This window comes from Bombina bombina, chromosome 7 (assembly GCF_027579735.1).
Source record: "Bombina bombina isolate aBomBom1 chromosome 7, aBomBom1.pri, whole genome shotgun sequence".
In the NCBI taxonomy this organism is placed as follows: Eukaryota; Metazoa; Chordata; class Amphibia; order Anura; family Bombinatoridae; genus Bombina; species Bombina bombina.
In genome coordinates this window covers 142,455,223-142,479,935 of record NC_069505.1, presented here as the reverse complement: position 1 = coordinate 142,479,935, position 24,713 = coordinate 142,455,223, and the positions used below count along the sequence as shown (strand labels likewise).

Here is a 24,713-nt window from a genome sequence, read left to right as displayed (position 1 = left end):
CAATGTTAGCATATGATACCATATAGGTATTAACCCCTGAGGAAGTCTGCACGCCATTTGCAGATGAAACGCGTAGGGTTTTAGTTTAAGCTTTGTGACCTACTTTGGCGTTCTCACGAACCACTCAGACTTGACAGCGATTTGAAGCCGTGAAGCGGATTAGTGCCTCCTAACATAGCCATAGGACTAACCTGGTTTAACAGTTTGGTATCACGAAACACTGGATCTCTATACCTGGTACACCTGATTAATTGGCCGCTATAAGTGGAGCGTGATCCTTGGCTGTAAGCTGTTCTAACGTTTGATGTGTACGTGATATGCCTTGTCTTGATTTTAATTTTGTAAGTATAATTTTAGCATGGCTATGCTTGTATTACATTCTTACCCACTACCTTGAATCATGCTGTGCTGTGTGTTTTTTGTATTTTTAGTTCTCTTCTTTGATCCCAGTGATGTACAGGGCCGCCATCAGGGGGTGACAGGGGCCCAATAGGCTAGGGGGGCCCCATGAGGCAAGAACTTAAAAAAAAAAATATTTTTTTTTTTTTAAATTTTGGCAGCCACCAGTGGGTACTACAGCAGAGTACTAATTGAGCATGGGAAATGTTATTACAAAGAGTAAAGTATTAGCATTTGAGAGGATTTCTGAGTGTGAACTAAACCGCTATGCACAGTGTGAGACAGACTTGGCACTTTGTTTGTAGAGTGTGTGCCTGAGTCAGACGGCAGATCACTTTCATTTGCAGAGGAGGTAGGAATTACTTAGCGAATGTTTTTTATTTCTTTGTGCAATTTAAGATTGTAACTTTAGTGTGGTAGTAGTTGTATGGTGGGGCCAGGGGTCCATAAAAACACATTTTTTTCTAGCAGCAGTGTATTTATGATTATTTGACAATGCTGTAGAAATTCTATATTTAAAACCATGCAGAAATGTTTCCTCCTCAATACACAAATGATATATATTACATTCCAGTTTACTGCCCCTTTATGCAAGGACTTTCCAGATACAAGGAGGCATTTTATCTAAGATTTTTACATCTGCATAACATGTTATACTCTCAGACTTAGATTGCTCAGTGTTGGAAATGAGACAGGTTAACTTAAAACTGTTCAGTTTACTCTACAGCTGACTTAATTTTGAAATGCATACTAACAAGCTTAAATCCTGCATTTAACCAGATCTAATGGTATGAGTACCACAGCTTATGGTTCCACCAAGACCATATAGAGTACAGCATTTTCAAAATCCACAAGTACAGCTGACATATGGGAACATTTGTACGCTATATTTGAAGTGGTGCTCTTGGTTGGGGAAAATGGGGAAAATATGAAACATACATATGTTAACCTTTTAAAAGTAATTTTCTTCATCTAGCCATCTACCCAGATAATTATTGTACAATTTTGAATTCACAGAATTATTTTTGATTGCACATTTACAAATATGATTCTTTAAAAAGTGATCTCTTAATTTCTGCATTTTTTTTTATCATGCATGTCACACACTGTTGATTTAGGGGATGCAAGGTGCATAAATGTTTCCTCCTGTGAGTGTTTCTGTGGGTGTCTGTGTTTATGTCTTTGTGCTTTGGTTTGTGTCTCTATGAGTGTGTATGTATTTTTTTTTCTGTTGGTATCTCTGTGAGTGTGGGTGTGTATGTATTTGTGCATTTTCTGTGGATGTCTGTGAGGGTGTGTGCATATGTCTTTGAGCTTTTTCTATGGGTGTCTCTGTGAGGGTGGGTGTGTGTTTGTCTTTGTGTATTTTCTCTGGATGCATCTGTGAGGGTGGGTGTGTATGTCTGTGTTTTTGTGTTTTTTGTGGATGTCTCTGTGAGGGTGTGTGTCTGTGTGTGTGTGTGTGTGTATGTATGTCTGTGTTTTCTGTGTATGTCTCTGGGAGGGTGTGTATTTTCTGTGGGTGTCTCTGTGAGGGTGTGTGTATGTCTTTCTGTGTTTTCTGTGGGTGTCTCTGTGTGTGTGTGTATGTCTTTCTGTGTTTTCTGAGGCTGTGTCTGTTGGTGTTTCCTTGGGTGTATGTGCAAGTTTGAGTTTGTGTGTGTGTGTCCATTGTCTGTTATTCACATCTTTCTACAGACTTTGAGACCTTTCCGGAAGTCACCAATCTACCATTTAACCTTTAAATTATTGTTTAGGCAGTTCAGGGCCCTTCCTTTCAGCCACTGCATGCTGTTGTCATCATTTAGTTGGCATCTTCCTTTACAAAAAGATAATCAGAACTCCATATTTTGTTTTCTAAATCTCCTTTTTTTACAAAACTGTAGTTTACCTCATTACTTGTCAGGTCAATGTAAACAAGTGCTAAGTGTCTGTTTGGGTGTCTGTGTCTGAGTTTCTTTGCGTGTTTGCTAGAGTGTCTATATGTGAATCCTTATGTGTGAGTGTGTGTGTATGTTTCAGTGTATGTTACTACCTTTACAACATTTCCAAGTTTAAATAGACACTTAAGAATAAAGTGCATATACATTTTAGTCACTTGGTCAAAAATTGCACATGTCAAAGGGGGGGGGGGGGGGGGCCTGATCAATGGTTAAGTCAGGGGCCCCAAAATTTCTAGTGGCGGCCCTGGTGATGTACATATAGCAGCAAACAAGGAGGAAAAAGAGGGTCTGGGATATCGTTCATTTGGAGCTCTTATTGAAAAATCTTGGGACATAACAGTCTCCTTCACTTGTGTCTGTTACCGTTTGTACGGAAGCATACAAACACGCAAGTACTGAAATTTTATTTGTAACAGACTCCTATGGACAGCTCAATTGTTTTTCTATATAAATAATTTTTTAATTATTTTCTATTCATTTTACCATGTATTGATGGGATTTTATTACACTACTTAGCATTTTTAGGGTTATTTCTGTACTCAGTGCGCTGATATATTTTGTCTGTTGTTGGTGTTAGAGTAGGTGAAAAAACTCCTGGCCACACCCCTAAACACGCACAGTCAGACTCTAATTGGTGTCTGTTGTGTTTCTCAGGCCAGTGTTTCTCAACTCCATAATCCAGCTAACTTTAAAGCGGGACAGTAAACGTAAAAAATAATGTTACATAATTCTGCACTGTGTAACATTATCCTAGCAACACCTTAAAAAAAACAAAAGAGATTGAGAGATTTACCCTTCCAAAGGTATACTTACCTTCCTTTCCTCAACAGCCTCTCCTAATTTCTTTTCTTCTCAAAAATGCCTTACGGGTGCGCTGTGTAATCACAGCGTGCCCGATCATTGCATAGAACTAAATGTAGCTCGCTCCCGGCTTTACCCAGCACAGGAGTGCACTACATTCATTTCTATGGTGCAATCTTGGCTCACTGTGATTAGACAGTGTGACCATGACAAGAAAATTGAGGAAAGGAAGGTAAGTATACCTTTGAGAGTAAACTTCTCAATCTCTTTTTTTTAAGGTGTCGCTAGAATAATGTTACATAATTCTGCACATAGTGCAAAATTAAGTAATGTTATTTTTACGTTTACTGTCCCTTGAAGCTTAAAAAAAAACATTAAATACAGCAGAATTGCATAATCAACAAGTGCATAATAGAAAACAGAATTTATGCTTACCTGATAAATTACTTTCTCCAACGGTGTGTCCGGTCCACGGCGTCATCCATAACTTGTGGGAATATTCTCTTCCCCAACAGGAAATGGCAAAGAGCACAGCAAAAGCAGTCCATATAGTCCCTCCCAGGCTCCGCCCCCCCAGTCATTTGACTGACGGATAGGAGAAAAAAAGGAGAAACTATAGGGTGCCGTGGTGACTGTAGTGTATAAAGAAAGACATTTTTCAAACCTGATTAAAAAACCAGGGCGGGCCGTGGACCGGACACACCCTTGGAGAAAGTAATTTATCAGGTAAGCATAAATTCTGTTTTCTCCAACATTGGTGTGTCCGGTCCACGGCATCATCCATAACTTGTGGGAACCAATACCAAAGCTTTAGGACACGGATGAAGGGAGGGAGCCAATCAGGTTACCTAAACAGAAGGCACCACGGCTTGCAAAACCTTTCTCCCAAAAATAGCCTCCGAAGAAGCAAAAGTATCAAATTTGTAGAATTTGGCAAAAGTGTGCAGAGAAGACCAAGTCGCTGCCTTACATATCTGATCAACAGAAGCCTCGTTCTTGAAGGCCCATGTGGAAGCCACAGCCCTAGTAGAGTGAGCTGTGATTCGTTCAGGAGGCTGCCGTCCGGCAGTCTCGTAAGCCAATCGGATGATGCTTTTCAGCCAGAAGGAAAGAGAGGTAGCAGTAGCTTTTTGACCTCTCCTCTTACCAGAATAAACGACAAACAGAGAAGAAGTTTGTCTGAAATCCTTTGTTGCTTCTAAATAGAACTTTAAAGCACGGACTACATCTAAATTGTGTAACAAGCGTTCCTTCTTTGAAACTGGATTCAGACACAAAGAAGGAACAACTATTTCCTGGTTAATATTCTTGTTGGAAACAACTTTTGGAAGAAAACCAGGCTTGGTACGCAAAACAACCTTATCTGAATGGAACACCAGATAGGGTGGGTCACACTGCAAAGCAGATAATTCAGAAACTCTTCTAGCAGAAGAAATAGCAACCAAAAACAGAACTTTCCAAGATAATAACTTGATATCTATGGAATGTAAGGGTTCAAACGGAACCCCTTGAAGAACTGAAAGAACTAAATTTAGACTCCAGGGAGGAGTCAAAGGTCTGTAAACAGGCTTGATCTTGACCAAAGCCTGTACAAAAGCTTGAACATCTGGCACAGCTGCCAGTCGTTTGTGTAACAAGACAGATAGAGCAGAAATCTGTCCCTTTAGAGAACTCGCTGACAATCCCTTATCCAAACCTTCTTGGAGAAAGGAGAGGATCCTGGGAATTTTAATCTTACTCCATGAGAATCCCTTGGATTCACACCAACAGATATATCTTTTCCATATTTTATGGTAAATCTTTCTAGTCACGGGTTTTCTGGCTTGGACCAAAGTATCTATCACTGAATCCGAAAACCAAAATGGATAAAATCAAGCGTTCAATTTCCAAGCAGTCAGCTGGAGAGAAATTAGATTTGGATGTTCGAATGGACCTTGCACTAGAAGATCCTGTCTCAAAGGTAGCTTCCATGGTGGAGCCGATGACATATTCACCAGGTCTGCATACCAAGTCCTGCGTGGCCACGCAGGAGCTATCAGAATCACCGAGGCCTTCTCCTGTTTGATCCTGGCTACCAGCCTGGGAAGGAGAGGGAACGGTGGAAACGCATAAGCTAGGTTGAAGGACCAAGGCGCCACTAATGCATCCACTAGAGTCGCCTTGGGATCCCTGGGTCTGGACCCATAGCAAGGAACCTTGAAGTTCTGACGAGACGCCAACAGATCCATGTCTGGAATGCCCCATAATTGAGTCAACTGGGCAAACACCTCCGGGTGAAGTTCCCACTCCCCCGGATGGAAAGTCTGACGACTCAGATAATCCGCCTCCCAGTTGTCTACTCCTGGGATGTGGATCGCAGATAGATGGCAGGAGTGATCCTCCGCCCATTTGATGATTTTGGACACCTCTCTCATCGCCAGGGAACTCCTTGTTCCCCCCTGATGGTTGTTGTAAGCAACAGTCGTCATGTTGTCTGACTGGAATCTTATGAATCTGGCCTTCGCTAGTTGAGGCCAAGCCCGGAGAGCATTGAATATCGCTCTCAGTTCCAGAATGTTTATCGGAGAAGAGACTCTTCCCAAGGCCATAGACCCTGAGCTTTCAGGGAATCCCAGACCGCGCCCCAGCCTAATAGACTGGCATCGGTCATGACGATGACCCACTCTGGTCTGCGGAAGCTCATTCCCTGGGACAGGTGATCCTGGGTCAGCCACCAACGGAGTGAGTCTCTGGTCATCTGGTCTACTTGAATCCTTGGAGATAAGTCTGTATAGTCCCCATTCCACTGCTTGAGCATGCACAGTTGTAATGGTCTTAGATGAATTCGAGCAAAAGGAACTATGTCCATTGCTGCAACCATCAACCCTACTACTTCCATGCACTGAGCTATGGAAGGCTGCAGAATAGAGTGAAGAACTTGACAAGCATTTAGAAGCTTTGACTTTCTGACATCTGTCAGGAAAATCTTCATTTCTAAAGAATCTATTATTGTTCCCAAGAAGGGAACTCTTGTCGACGGAGACAGGGAACTCTTTTCTATGTTCACCTTCCACCCGTGAGATCTGAGAAAGGCTAGAACAATGTCTGTATGAGCCTTTGCTTTGGAAAGGGACGACGCTTGGATTAGGATGTCGTCCAGGTAAGGTGCCACTGCAATACCCCTTGGTCTTAGAACCGCTAGAAGGGACCCGAGCACCTTTGTGAAAATCCTTGGAGCAGTGGCTAGCCCGAATGGAAGAGCCATGAACTGGTAATGCTTGTCCAGAAAGGCAAACCTTAGGAACTGAAAATAATCTTTGTGGATAGGAATATGTAGATACGCATCCTTTAAATCCATGGTAGTCATAAATTGACCCTCCTGGATTGTAGGTAAAATCGTTCGAATGGTTTCCATTTTGAACGATGGAACTCTGAGAAATTTGTTTAGAATCTTTAAATCCAGAATTGGTCTGAAAGTTCCCTCTTTTTTGGGAACTACAAACAGATTTGAGTAAAACCCCTGACCTTGTTCCACAGTTGGAACTGGGTGTATCACTCCCATCTTTAACAGGTCTTCTACACAATGTAAGAATGCCTGTCTCTTTATTTGGTTTGAAGATAAGTGAGACATGTGGAACCTTCCCCTTGGGGGTAGTTCCTTGAATTCTAGAAGATAACCCTGAGAGACTATTTCTAGTGCCCAGGGATCCTGAACATCTCTTGCCCAAGCCTGAGCAAAGAGAGAGAGTCTGCCCCCTACTAGATCCGGTCCCGGATCGAGGGCTACCCCTTCATGCTGTCTTGGTAGCAGCAGCAGGCTTCTTGGCCTGTTTACCCTTGTTCCAGCCTTGCATCGGTTTCCAAGCTGGTTTAGTCTGGGAAGCGTTACCCTCTTGTCTAGAGGCTGCAGAGTTGGAAGCCGGTCCGTTCCTGAAATTACGAAAGGAACGAAAATTAGACTTATTCTTAGCCTTGAAAGGCCTATCTTGTGGGAGGGCATGGCCCTTACCCCCAGTGATGTCTGAAATAATTTCCTTCAATTCTGGCCCAAAAAGGGTCTTACCTTTGAAAGGGATATTAAGCAATTTTGTCTTGGAAGATACATCCGCCGACCAAGACTTTAGCCAGAGCACTCTCCGCGCGCCACAATTGCAAACCCTGAATTTTTCGCCGCTAATCTCGCTAACTGCAAAGTGGCATCTAAAATAAAGGAATTAGCTAACTTAAGTGCGTGAATCCTGTCCATAACTTCCTCATACGGAGTTTCCCTACTGAGCGATTTTTCTAGTTCTTCGAACCAGAACCACGCTGCTGTAGTGACAGGAATAATACACAAAATAGGTTGAAGGAGGTAACCTTGCTGTACAAAAATCTTTTTAAGCAAACCCTCCAATTTTTTATCCATAGGATCTTTGAAAGCACAATTGTCCTCAATAGGAATGGTCGTGCGTTTGGCTAGTGTAGAAACCGCCCCCTCGACCTTAGGGACTGTTTGCCATAAGTCCTTTCTGGGGTCGACCATAGGGAATAATTTCTTAAATATAGGAGGAGGGACAAAAGGTATGCCTGGCTTCTCCCACTCCTTATTCACTATGTCCGCCACCCGCTTGGGTATTGGAAAAGCGTTAGGGTGCACCGGGACCTCTAGGAACTTGTCCATCTTGCACTATTTTTCTGGGATGACCAGATTGTCACAATCATCCAAAGTAGATAGCACCTCTTTAAGCAATGCATGGAGATGCTCTAATTTAAATGTCACAACATCAGGTTCTGCCTGCTGAGAAATTCTTCCTGTATCAGAAATTTCCCCATCTGACAAAACCTCCCTCATTGCCACTTCAGATTGGTGTGAGGGTATGACAGAAAAATTATCATCAGCGCCCTCCTGCTTTACAGTGTTTAAAACAGAGCAATCGCGCTTTCTCTGAAATGCTGGCATTTTGGATAAAATATTTGCTATGGAGTTATCCATTACTACCGTCAATTGTTGCATAGTAACAAGCATTGGCGCGCTAGAAGTACTAGGGGTCTCCTGCGTGGGCAAAACTGGTGTAGACACAGAAGGAGATGATGTAGAACTATGTCTACTACCTTCATCTGAGGAATTATCTTGGGCAACTTTATTATCTGTGACACTACTGTCCTTACTTTGTTTGGACGCTATGGCACAATTATCACACATATTAGAAGGGGGAATCACATTGGCTTCCATACATACAGAACATGATCTATCTGAAGGCACAGACATGTTAAACAGGCTTAAACTGGTTAATAAAGCACAAAAACCGTTTTAAAACAAAACCGTTACTGTCTCTTTAAATGTTAAACAGTGCACACTTTATTATTGAATATGTGAAAAACTATGAAGGAATTATCCAATCTTTACCAAATTTTCACCACAGTGTCTTAAAGCATTCAAAGCATTGCATCCCAATTTCAGGCTGTTAACCCTTAAAATGTGGAAACCGGAGCCGTTTACAACTTTAACCCCCTTACAGTCCCAGCCCCAGCCTTTGCTGCGAATTCACCAATCCCAGGGGTGTATACGATACCAAATGAAGCCTTCTAGGAACCTTTTCAGTGAATTCCAGACCCACACACATGCAGCTGCATGTACTGCTCTCAAAAGTAACTGCGCAGTAATGGCGCGAAAATGAGGCTCTGCCTACTACAGAGAAGGCCCTTCCTGACTGGGAAGGTGTCTAAACAAGTGCCTGGCGTAAAAAACGTTCCCCAAAGTTATAAAAGTGTGAAATTCAACTTCAAACTGTATATAATACCTAAATAAAGCAATCAATTTAGCCCATAAAAGTGTCTACCAGTTTATAGCCCATAATAAGCCCTTTATTCTGTTTGAGACTAAGAAAATGGCTTACCGATCCCCATGAGGGGAAAAATGACAGCCTTCCAGCATTACACAGTCTTGTTAGAAAAATGACTAGTCATACCTTAAGCAGAATAGTCTGCAAACTGTTCCCCCCAACTGAAGTTCTCTCAGCTCAACAGTCCTGTGTGGGAACAGCAATCGATTTTAGTTACTGCTGCTAAAATCCTCCTCCTCTTATAAACAGAACTCTTCCTCTCTTTCTGTTTCAGAGTAAATAGTACATACCAGCACTATTTAAAATAACAAACTCTTGATAGAAGAATAAAAAACTACAACTAAACACCACATACTCTTCACCATCTCCGTGGAGATGCTACTTGTTCAGAGCGGCAAAGAGAATGACTGGGGGGGCGGAGCCTGGGAGGGACTATATGGACAGATTTTGCTGTGCTCTTTGACATTTCCTGTTGGGGAAGAGAATATTCCCACAAGTTATGGATGACGCCGTGGACCGGACACACCAATGTTGGAGAAAGATAATGCAATAGCACTTTGGATTTTAAACCAGCAGATTTTTTTTCTGACAAATTTAAAAATGTATTTTATTTTCCGGCCCCCTGTATCATGTGACAGCCATCAGCCAATCATAGACTCACGTATACACTTTTGCACATGCTCAGTAGAAGCCAGTGTCTCAGTAAGTGTGCAAATAAAAACACAACCCTCAATTTGCTAATGAAAGTAAACTGGAAAGTTTCTTAAAACTACATGCTCTGAATCATGAAAGTTTAATTTTGACTTTGGTGTCCCTTTAAAATCATAATTATATTAAGGCTCACCTGTGGTATCAGATAATCTATCTCTGAGGAAGCGCATGTACGCATGCGCGAAACATGTCAGATAGAAGGAGCTGTACCTCTTGTCTATCACTCGCATTAATAAACACTGTTGGCACTCGCTACCTGGTTTCCGGATCTGTCGTTTTTTTCTTAAGGTATAAAATAGTTAGACACAAATATCTGATACTAACCTTTCTCACCTGAGACTTTTTATAATTGGCTTTTTAAACCCTAACTATACACAATTTAAAATCCTTTAGATTAATCTTGGTGCAAAAATGGTGTAAAAAAAATCAGCCAGACTCCCTTAGGAAGTCATCAAACTTTATTAAGACTTAAGTACAGTCAGCTCGACTTTGAACACTTTTTTCAGAATAACTTGACTTAAAGGGACAGTCAACACTAAAATTGTTATTAAAAAGATAGATAACGCCTTTAATACCCATCCCCCAGCTTTGCACAACCAACATTGTTATATTAATATACTTTATAACATTTAAACCTCTAAATTTCTGCCTGTTTGTAAGCCACTATTTGCTTTTCACAACAGGAGACTGCTAGTTCATGTGGGCCATATAGATAACATTGTGCTCACCCCGTTGAGTTATTTAAGAGTCAGCACAAATTGGCTAAAATGCAAGTCAATAGATAATAAATACAAAGTCATGTGATCAGGAGGGCTGTCAGAAGATGCTTAGATACAAGGTAATCACAGAGGTACAAAGTGTATTAATATAACTGTGTTGGTTATGCAGAACTGAGGAATGTGTAATAAAGGGATTATCTATCTTTTAAACAATAAAAATGCTGGTGTAGACTGTCCCTTTAAAACCAAGTTACAGTAGTGGAGTTTAAATGTCTTCAGCAAATTGTTTTGAGTCAATAGTTGGCTGGATAGTCAGCTTTGAAAAGATAGACCCCATGACTTCACATATACTTAAAGGGACAGTCAAGTCCAAAAAATACTTGCATGATTTAAATAGGGAATGTAATTTTAAAAAACTTTCCAATTTATTTTTATCACAAATTTTGCTTTGTTCTCTTGGTATTCTTAGTTGAAAGCTAAACCGAGGTTCATATGCTAATTTTTTAGACATTGAAGACTTCCTCTAATCTGAATGCATTTTGACCACTAGAGGACATTAGTTCATGTGTTTCATATAGATAACATTGAGCTCATGCACGTGAAGTTACCCAGGAGTCAGCACTGACTGGCTAAAATGCAAGTCTGTCAAAAGAACTGAAATAGGGGGGCAGTTTGCAGAGGCTTAGATACAAGGTAATTACAGAGGTAAAACGTGTATTTCTATAACAGTGTTAGTTATTCAAAACTGGGGAATGTGTAATAAAGGGATTACCTTTCTTTTTAAACAACAAAAATTATGGGGTTGACTGTCCCTTTAAAGACATAGAGGACTATCTATCAAAGTGTCAACCGCAAATACGCTGGAATTCCGTATTGTAATTGTTGCAAGATTGATCCGACCTAGTTATCAAAGCCTACAGACCGGCAAATGTTGAAATTTGTGACGTAACATACGAACCAGCGATCTCAATCCGACGCAGATCGATGCTTCCGTCATTACAGATGTTCCGAATACACATTCAACTCTATCTGACACTTTTTCCCAATTATCAAACTTTTAACAGGTACGCTTGCGTCTTTTCTGACCTAGCGTACCTTGTTTTCAATCAGATGCAGATGCCATAAAAATCAATGGGAGTCTGAAAGCAGCGAACGCTTATGTTCGATGCTGCAAGACAAAAAAATATACCCCATTGATTTCTATGGTAGAAAACAAGTAACGTTTACACCTAACACCCTAACATAAACCCTGAGTCTAAACACCCCTAATCCGCCGCAACCTAAATAAAATGTATTAACCCCTATTCCGCCTGTCCCCGACACCGCCGCCACTAAATAAACTTATTAACCCATAAACCTCTGACCTCCCACATCACCACCACTAACTAAACCTATTAACCCCTAAACCGTCAGCCCCCCACATCACCATAAACTAAGTTAAGCTATTAACCCCTAAACCTAACAACCCGCTAACTTTATATTAAAATTATCTTAATATAAATTAAAATTAACCTGTAGAATTAAAATAAACTATTTTAAACTATTAATTAACCTACCCTAACTATTATCCTACAATTAAATTAAACTACCAATTAATAAACTAAATTACATATTAAAGAAACCTAACCCTACTCAAATTATTTAAATATACTATTAAACATTATTAAAAGTACTAAATTACAGAAAAAAAACAAACACTAAGTTACAACAAAAAAAACACTAAATTACGAAAAATAAAAAAAATTTTTATCAAAAATAAAAAAGAATTACACCTATTCTAATAGCCCTATTAAAATAAAAAAGCCCCCCCCAAAATAAAAAATAAAAACTGGCCTTCAATAAGCTACCAATGGACCTTAAAAGGGCCTTTTGTGGGGCATTGCCCCAAAGATAACAGCTCTTTTACATTGCAAAAAAAATACTAACACCCCCCAACATTTAAACCCACCACACAACCAACCCCCCCACCAAATAAAAAACTATCTAAAATAACCTAAGCTCCCCACTGCCCTGAAAAGGGCATTTGTATGGGCATTGCCCTTACAAGGGCATTTAGCTCTTTTACATGCCCAGACCCTAATCTAAAAATAAAACCCACCTAAAAAAAACCTTAAAAAAACCTAACACTAATTTAGTGGCAGCGGTGTCGGGGAGCGGCGGGATAGGGGTTAAACATTTTAGTATAGTAGCGGCGTTTAGTGACAGGGTATAAATAAAGTTGGGAAAAAGCCAAATAGACACGAGATCGATGACTGCTAGTTAACAACAGTCCGATGCTCATCGCCCCGTACTTGGTGCGCGTCTTTTTGCCGGCTTTTTTCATAAATAAGGAGAGCGTATTGAGATACGCGGCCGTGACCGTATTGATGCCAGCGAATGCAACATAGTTGACGCTTTGATAGAAATATTTAACAAGCACTTATTTATTTTTTAATTCAAAGTCAGCATCTCTGGACATTAAAGGGACACTGAGCACATTTTTGTTTTCTGTAATGATTCAGATAGAGCAATATAATCAATTTTTCTTTATTCTTTTGCAATCTTTATTTGAAAAGCAAGAATGTAAGTTTAGAAGCCGGCCCATTTTTGGTTTACAACCTGGGTTGTGCTTGCTGATTGGTGGTTAAATGCACCCACCATTAAACAAGTGCTGTCCAGGGTCTCAAACAAAAATTGTCTGGCTCCTTAGCTTAGATGCCATCTTTTTCAAATAAAGATAGCAAGAGAATGAAGATAAATTGATAATAGGAGTAAATTAGAAAGTTGCTTAAAATTGCATGCTCTATCTGAATCATGAAATAATAAATTTGGGTTTAGTGTCCCTTTAATATTGTATAATATGAACATAAAGCAGACTTGATGCACTGGAATCAACAAACTGTAGAAAAGCAGCAATGGGGCACCACATAGGGTAGACCATTGGGAATGTATAAAACAACTAAGGACTAGATTACAAGTCAAGCTGTATTTTACATTTTCGCTATAGCGAAAACTCCACTAGAATTTTGATTTTTGTGCTAGCTATAGATAATTTTATATAGGTATAGAAATATACAGATATGTATAGGAATATCTATTTAAAAATACATAGAACATATTCTGCTATGTGCAGAACATTGGAATGTGAAATATTTACAGTATATAGATAGTTATAGTTAAACATATCTATATATATAAATACAAGGTAAAGGAAGGCACTCACTGGTCTTTTCATCAAATATTTATTATCAAGCGTGATGTTTCGGGGACACACTCCCCTTCCTCAGACAAAAACTTTTTGTCTGAGGCACCGTGTATACTTACCTGCTGGCACCCTGCCACTAAAGAACTTTGAAAGTGAGAGTGCTCTCTATACACCATATATATGTAAATACAAATATATTTTAGCAATGTATCTGTGTGTATCTCTATGTTAAAGTACTTTGGCAGCTTTTTTTCTCTAACACCCAATATCTCATATCTTTAAAGGGACAGTCAACATCAGAATTTTTGTTGTTTAAAAAGAAAGATAATCCCTTTATTACCCCATTCCCCAGTTTTGCATATCCAACACAGTTATAATAATATGCATTTTACTTATGTAATTATCTTGTATCTAAGCCTCTGCTGACTGCCCCCTTATTTCAGTTCTTTTGACAGACATGCAGTTTACCCAATCAGTGCTCACTCCTAGGTCACTTTACGTGCATAAGCTCAATGTTATCTATATGAAACATGTGAACTAATGCCCTCTAGTGGTCAAAATGTATTCAGATTAGAGGCAGTCTTCAAGGTCTAAGAAATTAGCATATGAACCTCCTAGGTTTAACTTTCAACTAAGAATACCAAGAGAACAAAGCAAAATTGGTGATAAAAGTAAATTGGGAAGTTGTTTAAAATTGCATGCCCTATTTAAATCATGAAAGTTTTTTTGGACTTGACTGTCCCTTTAAGCCTTTATAACTTGTTTGGGCAATATTTTTTTAACAATTTTTATTAGATGGTGTTATTATGAGTGTAACTGTATTTTTTATGTATTTTGTGACACTTTTTAGTTTCGGAAAACAGTTAACCACAGCTCTGAGATTGCGGTAAGGATTGAAATGCAAATTGTGATTTCGCTCCACTTGTAATATCAGCGCAATTAGCACTGCTCGCAAAAACACAATATCGCTTGCGCAAAAATGTTTGTGCTCCACTTGTAATCTAGTCCTAAATGTGTACAAAAAAACTCACTAATAAACTGCACCTACAAATGGTGAAGATTGAGCATGTAGGAACCACCCAGTTAAACCTGCTACCTGGACTCTGTGCCCAGCTCTAATTATTCAGGTTTGTGGATAAAGTATTCCATCCTCTAGTGACTGATACACCAAATGTGTAGCTTTACTATACCTCTCTAAAACCTACAATTATAGCCAATTCCTACTGAATAATGAATATATCCTAACCGCAGGTATAAAACACCATACAAGTCAAGAATACTTTATTAGCATGACATTATTACATGTGTTGCCAAAGTAATATGTTACAATAAAACAGATCAATAACAATTTATAAAGTAGGAGTATAGTGGGTAAATATAATAACAGTTCATTTAATCTGATTGGGGGTTCTGGTCATGTGACAGTCTGCTACATATTTTGCTACTATCCTTGTAGCTTTGTTTTTTCTCCTAAGAGTACACATGGGGGCATATTTATGATTGTGCGGATCATGTCCGCTGCACATCGATAAATACCGACAGTATACGCTCTCTGCATTTATCATTGCACCAGCAGTTCTTGTGAACTGCTGGTGCAATACCACCCCCTGCAGATTCGCGGCTAATCGACCGCTAGCAGGGGGTGTCAATCAACCCGATAGTTGATTTCTGTCCACCTCCGCAGAGCAGGTGGACAGGTTATGGAGCAGCGATCATTAGAGCAGCGGTCTTTAGCCTTCAGGCTCGCCGGAAACACGGGGCATGAAGCTCCATACGGAGCTTGATAAATATGCCCCTCGGTCTTTCTTGTTCAGACATCTGTGGGAAGTCTGTTATTTCTTTCATAATTTCTGGGAAGTATTTATCCCTTAAGAGTTTGTATCTTGTACAGTACAAGAGGAAGTGCGCTTCAGTCTCTCTATGTCCCCACTGTCACACTGCGCACTTTGTCTGGCTGCCCTGAGTCTCCATTTTGTCTGATATCTGCCAGTCTCTATTTCCAGCTGGTGGTCAGAGAGATTCTGTATTGAGTATCTATCTGTGATGACACTTGTGAGATACACTCTCTATCATACAAGGTATTTAACTGGCTTAAAATAAAATAGTTATTTGCCCCCCCACTACAAATAACACAATTAGTCATGGGTTCCATTATTTAAAGATAAATAATAGGATATCTATTATTAGCTCTAGTTAGTTATAGTTGACAAGTCCACCTCAAGTTGGAAAGTAGACACTTATTTCTGGATAATAGATTTGCAATATTTCTATTTCCAATCAGCTAAACTTGAATCATCTAGGGCAGGGGTCAGCAACCTTGACTATCCAGATGTTTTTGAACTTCATTTCCCATGATGCTAAGGCAGCTTAAAGACACTTAAGCATCATGGCAAATTTAGTTCTAAAACAACTGGAGAATCAAGGTTGCTGACCCCTGATCTAGGGGAATGAAATTTGGTTACAGAGGAAGACTTTACAACCAACTTGCAACTTGGCTATTTCTTGTGAGTTTACCTAACTTAGGATACTGTATTTATTGTCACACCACTGTGAATAGGCCCTTTAGAAGCTCTTGTGCAGTTAGTAACTGGTTGATGTATGATACATCAGTAATGTAATGTAAGGGGTGACCTGTGGGTGGTCAAATTAGACATTGAGGCACCCATTTCGGAATGTCCAGGCACACAAGGTTACCAACAGAGAACCTATCCATCTGTATGCTGGGCCTCCCATGCAGCATCCGCTTCCAAAATTAAACATTGCACAAGACTTTTCTAGTGCAGTCCTGCCCCAAGCTTTTTCACACCTAACTGTACAAGAGCAGGGCTTGTCAATCAGCCCGGAATTAAAGTGCCATTAAAAAGAGCAGAACTGCAAAATCAACTAATGCATTATATAAAAACAATTATACTTACTCTAGATTTCAAAGGAGCAATAGATTTTTTTTTCTGACAAAATTTTACAATTTGCTTCCATTTCCCTGTCCCCAGTGTCATGTGACAGCTATCAACCAATCTCAGACTCATGTATGTACATTCATTGATCTCTTGCACATGCACAGTAGGAAATAAGGCCTCAGAAAGTGTGCACATGAAAAGATAATATGATAACGGAAGTAAATTTAAACTTTTTTCAAAACTACATGCGCTATCCAAATCACGAACATTTAATTTTAACATGTGTCCCTTACGGCTCCATTTGCAGCTTCATAAAGGGAGTCCTATGTAACATTTCTGGGTATATAACTATTTCTGGGTGGAAATTCTGCACTACCTTTCCTATATTACTTCTATAACAGAGAGAAAATGCCATTTTAGCAGCAACAACAAAAAAATGCATATGATGATGATCCTTTCCAAATACTTGCAGATTGTTATAGTCTACTAACAAGCTCAGCTGATAACTTGTGTGCAATTAACCCTTTTGTTATTTTGTGTCAACATACAGGGAGTGCAGAATTATTAGGCAAGTTGTATTTTTGAGGATTAATTTTATTATTGAACAACAACCATGTTCTCAATGAACCCAAAAAACTCATTAATATCAAAGCTGAATAGTTTTGGAAGTAGTTTTTAGTTTGTTTTTAGTTATAGCTATTTTAGGGGGATATCTGTGTGTGCAGGTGACTATTACTGTGCATAATTATTAGGCAACTTAACAAAAAACAAATATATACCCATTTCAATTATTTATTTTTACCAGTGAAACCAATATAACATCTCAACATTCACAAATATACATTTCTAACATTCAAAAACAAAACAAAAACAAATCAGTGACCAATATAGCCACCTTTCTTTGCAAGGACACTCAAAAGCCTGCCATCCATGGATTCTGTCAGTGTTTTGATCTGTTCACCATCAACATTGCGTGCAGCAGAAACCACAGCCTCCCAGACACTGTTCAGAGAGGTGTACTGTTTTCCCTCCTTGTAAATCTCACATTTGATGATGGACCACAGGTTCTCAATGGGGTTCAGATCAGGTGAACAAGGAGGCCATGTCATTAGATTTTCTTCTTTTATACCCTTTCTTGCCAGCCACGCTGTGGAGTACTTGGACGCGTGTGATGGAGCATTGTCCTGCATGAAAATCATGTTTTTCTTGAAGGATGCAGACTTCTTCCTGTACCACTGCTTGAAGAAGGTGTTTTCCAGAAACTGGCAGTAGGACTGGGAGTTGAGCTTGACTCCATCCTCAACCCGAAAAGGCCCCACAAGCACATCTTTGATGATACCAGCCCAAACCAGTACTCCACCTCCACCTTGCTGGCGTCTGAGTCGGACTGGAGCTCTCTGCCCTTTACCAATCCAGCCACAGGCCCATCCATCTGGCCCATCAAGACTCACTCTCATTTCATCAGTCCATAAAACCTTAGAAAATTCAGTCTTGAGATATTTCTTGGCCCAGTCTTGACGTTTCAGCTTGTGTGTCTTGTTCAGTGGTGGTCGTCTTTCAGCCTTTCTTACCTTGGCCATGTCTCTGAGTATTGCACACCTTGTGCTTTTGGGCACTCCAGTGATGTTGCAGCTCTGAAATATGGCCAAACTGGTGGCAAGTGGCATCTTGGCAGCTGCACGCTTGACTTTTCTCAGTTCATGGGCAGTTATTTTGCGCCTTGGTTTTTCCACACGCTTCTTGCGACCCTGTTGACTATTTTGAATGAAACGCTTGATTGTTCGATGATCACGCTTCAGAAGCTTTGCAATTTTAAGAGTGCTGCATCCCTCTGCAAGATATCTCACTATTTTTGACTTTTCTGAGCCTGTCAAGTCCTTCTTTTGACCCATTTTGCCAAAGGAAAGGAAGTTGCCTAATAATTATGCACACCTGATATAGGGTGTTGATGTCATTAGACCACACCCCTTCTCATTACAGAGATGCACATCACCTAATATGCTTAATTGGTAGTAGGCTTTCGAGCCTATACAGCTTGGAGTAAGACAACATGCATAAAGTGGATGATGTGGTCAAAATACTCATTTGCCTAATAATTCTGCACACAGTGTAAGTGTAACACGTTTAGAACATCCGTTTACTGCTAAAATCAAATGACATTAAAATATTATTACTTAAATTGTAAACATGATTCATAGAGGCCTATTTATCAAAGGTCTTGCGGACCTGATCCGACAGTGCGGATCAGGTCCGCAAGACCTCGCTGAATGCGGAGAGCAATACGGCCGCCAGCAGGGAGGTGTCAATCAACCCGATCATACTCAATCGGGTTGAATTGTGGCGATTCCTGTCTGCCTGCTCAGAGCAGGTGGACAGGGTTATGGAGCAGTGGTCTTTAGACCGCTGCTTCATAACTGCTGTTTCTGGCGAGTCTGAAGACTCAATAGAAACAAGCGCCCTCAAGCTCCATTCGGAGCTTTATAAATGGGCCTCATAGACTTTTGGCTGTTGATACTTTTGAGAATAAAGGTTGCTATAACATTTGGGCACCCCCAGCACCTTCTAGAAAAGGAGTCAGCAACCTTGGCACCCCAGTTGTTTTGGAACTACATTTCCCATGATGCTCAGACACACTTTAGGCTGGCTGAGTATCATGGGAAATGTATTTCCGAAACATCTGGGGTGCTAAGGTCGCTGACCCCAGCTCTAGAACTTCCATTGATGCATCCGTATCAACTTCAAAAAATGATATGGGGAGATTAGACAAAAAAAGCAGCAACAATTGATCAATTTGTATTGTTTTCTGCAGGTAGCACAGGATGGGATTTTTTTCTAAATGTTTAATTATTTTCAATATATGAGGCAAACAAAAATATATACTTCTCTAAGAAAAACAGAATACTTTATTTTATTGCTATTAAGTCCATTTCATGAAGGATTTCAGTCAAATATTTTTAATATTTCAATGTATAGGCAGTTTAAATGGATTTAAAACATTGGTTGTCAGATAGCAATGCACTGAAGTCCTTGCTGGTAGTCAAAGGGTTAAAACACACAAATGTAGTTTTCACATTACTTTAAATTGTTACTTTTTCCTCTTTATAAAGAGTTCAATTATGAGTCTCCCTAGAGACTTAGAAACTAGTAGCTGTATTGACAAATAATTAATTGTCATCAGACCAATTACTAAAGTGGATTTTAAACTCGCAACATTTTATTGAAGAACCAGTAAATACAATAGATTTGCACAAACAGCAAACACATGATAACAAGACAATGCAATAGCACTCAGTATGAACTTCAAATGAGTATTAGATTTTTTTCTGACAAATTTCAGTTATGTCTATTTCCACTCCTACTGTGTCATGTGACAACCATCAGCCAATCACAAATACATATGCGTATATTCTATGAATTCTTGCACATGCTCAGTAGGAACTGGTGACTCAAAACGTATAATTATAAAGTGACTGCTCACATTTTGTCAATGGAAGTAAATTGGAAGGTGGTTTAAAATTGCATGCTCTATCTCAATCATGAAAGTTTATTTTTGACTTGAGTGTCCCTTTAACTTAGAATAAGGCATGCAAGTGCTGTCGCATGTAAAGCATGTGAGAATTTTAAAAATACTACCAACTGAACAAATACATATACTGTACTTTTATAAAAACATATTTCATATAAGACATTTTACTACAATATATATATATTGCTCCTGCGCACACAAATGTACTCAATGATAAGAGTCAGTGATGTATTTTGTTGTAAAGACAGATATATTGAATTACCCCAATTCTATTTCTCCTACATAACCCTTGCTTCACAAACATCACACACATTTAAAATAACTTTTCAAATTAAAGATAGATATGAAAATGATTACTAAAAATATAGAGAAGATAGATAAGTTCAGGGGCAAAACTACAGGGGGTGCAGAGGTCGCAGGTGCAACTGGGCCCCTGAGGGTGGGGGCCCAGCTTTAAAAAAAAAAATTATAATTTTTTTTAATAAAAAACGTTAACCTACCACTGCCTGCACTGATATCATGTGAGTGTGACATGACTAGAGGGGTTAGTGTTTCTGTTTTACCCATTGGTGTTTATGTGTGTGTGTATGGTGTGTGTGTGTATGTATGTGACTGTGTGTGTATTTATGCATGTATGTATGTGCGTATGTTTGTGGAACCAGCAAATTACAGACCTTGTTACTACAGCATTGGTGGGGCAGGGGGTGAACAGTGTCATTATACAGTACCTCTATATACAGTATGAGGGGTGGACCATGTCACTGACTACTGTGGTCACTTTATAAAGTACTGGGCGGGTAGGGTCAGGCCAGCCATCTCACCCGCAGATTACAGACTGTGTCACTAACTTACGATATACAGTTCTGGGGGGTTAAATAGTGTCACTATATATATATATATATATATATATATATATATATATATATATATAGTGGGGGAAAAAAGTATTTAGTCAGCCACCAATTATGCATGTTCTCCCACTTAAGAAGATGAGAGAGGCCTGTAAGTTTCATCTTAGGTATACCTCAACTATGAGAGACAAAATGTGGAAACAAATCCAGACAATCACATTGCCTGATTTGGAAAGAATTTATTTGCAAATTATGGTGGAAAATAAGTATTTGGTCACCTACAAACAAGCAAGATTTCTGGCTCTCACAGACCTGTATCTTCTTCTTTAAGAGACTCCTCTGTCCTCTACTCATTACCTGTATTAATGGCACCTGTTTGAACTTGTTATCAGTATAAAAGACACCTGTCCACAACCTCAAACAGTCAAACTCCAAACTCCACTATGGTGAAGACAAAAGAGCTGTCGAAGGACACCAGAAACAAAATTGTAGACCTGCACCAGGCTGGGAAGACTGAATCTGCAATAGGCAAGCAACTTGGTGTGAAGAAATCAACTGTGGGAGCAATAATTAGAAAATGGAAGACATACAAGACCACTGATAATCTCCCTCGATCTGGGGCTCCACGCAAGATCTCACCCCGTGGGGTCAAAATGATCACAAGAACGGTGAGCAAACATCCCAGAACCACACGGGGGGACCTAGTGAATGACCTGCAGAGAGCTGGGACCAACATAACAAAGGCTACCATCAGTAACACACTACGCCGCCAGGGACTCAGATTCTGCAGTGCCAGACGTGTCCCCCTGTTTAAGCCAGTACATGTCCAGGCCCGTCTGAAGTATGCTAGAGAGCATTTGGATGATCCAGAAGCGGATTGGGAGAATGTCATATGGTCAGATGAAACCAAAGTAGAACTGTTTGGTAGAAACACAACTTGTCGTGTTTGGAGGAGAGAGAATGCTGAGTTGCAACCAAAGAACACCATACCTACTGTGAAGCATGGGGGTGGCAACATCATGCTTTTGGGCTGTTTCTCTGCAAAGGGAACAGGACGACTGATCCGTGTACATGAAAGAATGAATGGGGCCGTGTTTAGTGAGATTTTGAGTGCAAACCTCCTTCCATCAGCAAGAGAATTGAAGATGAAACGTGGCTGGGTCTTTCAGCATGTCAATGATCCCAAACACACCACCCGGGCAATGAAGGAGTGGCTTTGTAAGAAGCATTTCAAGGTCCTGGAGTGGCCTAGCCAGTCTCCAGATCTCAACCCCATAGAAACCTTTGGAGGGAGTTGAAAGTCTGTGTTGCCCAGCGACAGCCCCAAAACATCACTGCTATAGAGGAGATCTGCATGCAGGAATGGGCCAACATACCAGCAACAGTGTGTGAAAACCTTGTGAAGACTTACAGAAAACGTTTGACCTCTGTCATTACCAACAAAGGATATATAACAAAGTATTAAGATGAACTTTTGATATTGACCAAATACTTATTTTCCACCATAATTTGTAAATAAATTCTTTCCAAATCAGACAATGTGATTGTCTGGATTTGTTTCCACATTTTGTCTCTCATAGTTGAGGTATACCTATAATGAACATTACAGGCATCTCTCATCTTCTTAAGTGGGAGAACTTGCACAATTGGTGGCTGACTAAATACTTTTTTTCCCCACTGTATATATATATATAGTAATAGGGGGTTAGACCATCTCACAGACTGTGGGCACAGGGTACCTCCTTTTGCAGACATGTAATCTGATTCACATTTTTTTCTGTGTTAAATATAATTTTTTTTTTTTTTAAATGTATTAAATTCACTTTTTTTGGAGGGGGGAGGGGTGGTGGGGTAGGCCCCTTCTTAGATTCTTGCACCTGGGCCCTGTGGTTTCTAGTTACGCCTCTGGATAAGTTAGTTAATTTACAATGGCATACTTTATTTTAAACCATACTGTTCAAGAAATCCAGCGCCTGGGAGCAGGCGGTGTACAAGTTAAAGGGGCTCTGCACAATCCCCAAGAAAAAGCAGCAAATACAGGAAATAGGCGCACCACCAAGGTTCAAAGTTACCAAAGGTTCTTTATTGAGCCAGACTGTAATTTAACAACAACGTTTCAGACAGATGTCCTTAGTCATGTATGGTTAAACAAGCACTGACCTCACCTTTAAATACCTATATAGACCACACACCCACAAACACAAGATACCTGTACACAATCTACCAATTAATCACAACTCCATCTAGTGGTCATGTTATGTTACAAGCCAGATACCATAATGCACAAATGTTACAAAATAAGCTACACATAGTCACTAAATACAATTTGAACCTTGGTGGTGCGGCTATTTCCTGTATTTACTTATTTTAAACTATAGGTAGATGTCACATAGGGGTAAATTTAATAAGCAAGGCTGATGCCACATATTTAAGAAGCAAAAATTGCTTCTTTTTTCCTCTCCACCACCTCAGAAGTGGCAAGATCAATCCTCCCAACACAAGGAAATTAAACCAATGTTTTTCCTTTCATGATTTAGACAGAGCATACAATCAAAAAAAATCAAATTTACTTTTTTTTTTTTACTCTACTACTGGGTGCTAGCTGGTTATTAGTGGCAGCACATATATGTCCCGTCACTTTCTCACCCGATGTGTTCAGCTATATCCCTGTAGTGCATTGCTGCACATATACTCTTTAACAAAAGATACCAAGAAGCAGAAAATATATACAGAGAGAGCGAGAGAGAGAGATAGAGAGATAGAGAGATAGATATATAGAGAGATAGATGGATAGATGATAGATAGAAGATAGATAGATAGATAGATAGATAGATAGATAGATAGATAGATAGATAGATAGATGGATGATAGATGATAGATGATAGGTGATGATAGATAAATAGATAGATAAATAGATAGATAAATAGATAGATAAATAGATAGTTAATAGATAGATAAATAGAAAGATAAATAGATAGATAGATTGATAGTTGATATATAAATAGATAGATAGATAGATAGAAAGATAGATAAATAGAAAGATATATATTATATATATTTATTTTAACAACACTATAAAGTGGGTCTGCTAGAAAAAAATTGATACCAATTGTGTCTACTACCAATTTAACCTCATAATTTTGAGGGAAGGCTAAACATCAACTCATATTTTAAACAAACCCTAGAAAAATGTTATTTAAAAGCAAGTTTCAAAAATAAAAGAATGTGTATAAGGATAAACACTCACAAAAAGGTAGTAATAAACTTAGACAAAGCTATTAACAGGTGCCAAGAGAAACAATCCTTCTGTGTACAGCATTCATATAGAGCATTGGATAGTGAGAAAAGTCAGCTCAACACTGAAATGAAACTGTTTATACTTAACAGGGGAGTCTGTTAAAATAGGTTACTTATGACCTTATTCCTTGTCCTGCAAGTTCACAGCCACTAAAAAGCATTCACCTTCACCTTTCGGATATTACGACCAAGCTAACTCCTTCTACCCATAGATTTTTATGGAGTGCACTGAAAAAATTCTTATTAGCTATCGCTTGCACGTTAATCCTAAACTGCGCTAGATCAACTGTACTAAAGCCAAAGGTGCGTTAGGAATACTTTATGCTCTTATGTTCTTCACATAGAAGAATATGTTCTTTTTTTTTTAAACAGATATTTCTATATATAGCTGTTTGTTTTTTGTAATATATATACCTATATGTGTCCCTTTAGTGTCTCAGGAGACATTGCTGCAAGGGATTGAAATGCCTCTCAGCCCCTTGGATTCTAGATAGGGTCTTAGCCCCAAAGCAAACTTTAAATCTAACCCTAAACTTAACCCTACCGTTAACCTAGTCTTAAAGTTTATTCTAACCCCATCCCTT

At 39.4% G+C, this 24,713-nt stretch overlaps 1 protein-coding gene across 1 annotated transcript in view; it reads right to left on the bottom strand.

Annotated features, from left to right (window-relative positions):
• Positions 1 to 24,713, bottom strand: part of SLC6A5 (solute carrier family 6 member 5) — a 188,306-nt gene that overhangs the window by 151,224 nt on the left and 12,369 nt on the right. The window lies entirely within an intron of this gene.